Raw genomic sequence first — 1,799 nt, 5'->3', positions numbered from 1 at the left:
ATCATCTATCATGAGCCTCTATACGTATTCATGTATTTTTTTACTCCAAGCCAGCAAGTAGGATGATGACACAACCATGAAACAGTGCCTACAAATCAAACATATATGTTATATGTAAGCTGCCAGCAAACTGATGAATTTGCCCTCCTTTGCACCAGAAAGATCAAGAACTAGGATGTTAGGGGCACCTGGGTGGCTCAGTGGGTTAAGCCTCTGCCTTCAGCTCAGGTCATCATCTCAGGGTCCTGAGATCAAGCCCCGCATCAGGCTGTCTGCTCAGCAGGGAGCCTGCTTCTCCCTCTCTCTCTGCCTGCCTCTCTGCCTACTTGTGATCTCTCTGTCAAATAAATAAATAAAATCTTTGGGGGGGAAAAAAAAAAGCTAGGATGTGAGGTTTTCTTCAGTGCAGAAAGTGAGAAATGAATAAAAGATGGCAACAGTGCCTGTGAATCTCCTTGAAGTTTCCACAAGGATGGGCCCAGCCAGAAGACTTCATGTTTATGGAAACTACAAAAGACAGTTTGGACAAAAGGAAATGAAACCAGGGCCAGGAAGGGCCTGGCTACGTTCTGAGCAAGACTGAGCTCCAAGGTTGGTCAGTTGAAAGGTAGCTTTAGAGCTTAGAAGGCAAAGCCTTGGGTTACCCAGCCCTGGAAAAAGTATCTTGCAGCCTGGGGGGTGCTGGGAGGAAACCCAGATGTCCAGCTTCTCTAGGCCTCGGGGATTCCAACCAGCAAGGCTTGCATGCAGCAAGGCAAGAGCATAGGCCAGAGAAAATAGGGAGTGGGAAGAACATATCCACCAGGAAGAAGTTCCTGACACCATGAGTGGGGTGGCACCTCTCCTCTGCAGGCCCAGAAGTGTCCTGAACTTGTCTCCACTCTAGCAAGGCTCAAGCTATAGTAATAGCCCACTTGCTTGCTGTGTCCACCACCAGATTCACCATCAGCGGTAAGGGTGTATTTAACTCATTATTGCATCAACAGCTTCTAGCTCAGTGCCCGGTGCTTACGACAACAGCTATTACAACAGGAACAGCTAACCTTTCTGTGATAACTAACACACACCTCAGAGTGTGTCACGTGTGCTCTCCATTCTTTACATCTGTTAACTTTTCAAATTCTCAGTGTTAATATTAGATCCATTTTAGAGATAAGGAAACTGAGGCACAGGGAGTTCAAGACGCGTGTCCTAGGCCACACTGCTGGTAAATGGCAGAGCTGGGCTATCTGCTCCAGCCTGTATTTTTGGCCATAGACTAACTGTGCTCAAAGATCTGTTGACTAAACAAGCCAGGGCCCTGTCTTTGCCCTCTTCTCTGGGACTCTTTCTCCATGCCCTCATCTGTCTCTCCCGTCCTGGCTATTACGTCTCTGCAGGTGACTCCTAGATCCGTATCTGCAGTCCAGCCTCTCTCTTCAGTGTACTGCCACTGGATAAAGACATCTCTGCCTTTCAAATGTTTATGGTTTAATCGAGGGACAGATACATAATCAAATACCAGTAAATCATTCGTTCTGCCAGTCCCACCCCATCTCTCTACCTCCTTTCTCTCTTTTTGCATATTGCCCACACATGAATTCCCAAAGTCCATATCCTACTGCCTTCTCCTTGGCCGGGTATAACTGACAAGAAGGGGCATGTCCTGTAATCAATCTACTGAACCACGGAGTCAGTTACTCAAATACATTTCTGTTTCTACCACCAGTCCCTCAGCACACAGAGCAATTAGTAGATTGCAGTATTTGCTCTCAGCACAAAACCTGAGAAGACCCACTCTACCAGGAAGAGTCTGCTTG

Source organism: Lontra canadensis, unplaced genomic scaffold (assembly GCF_010015895.1).
Source record: "Lontra canadensis isolate GAN:19392208 unplaced genomic scaffold, GSC_riverotter_1.0 scaffold7, whole genome shotgun sequence".
Lineage (NCBI taxonomy): Eukaryota > Metazoa > Chordata > Mammalia > Carnivora > Mustelidae > Lontra > Lontra canadensis.
The sequence above is the reverse complement of the archived record's forward strand: the minus strand, read 5'-3'. Positions refer to the sequence as shown.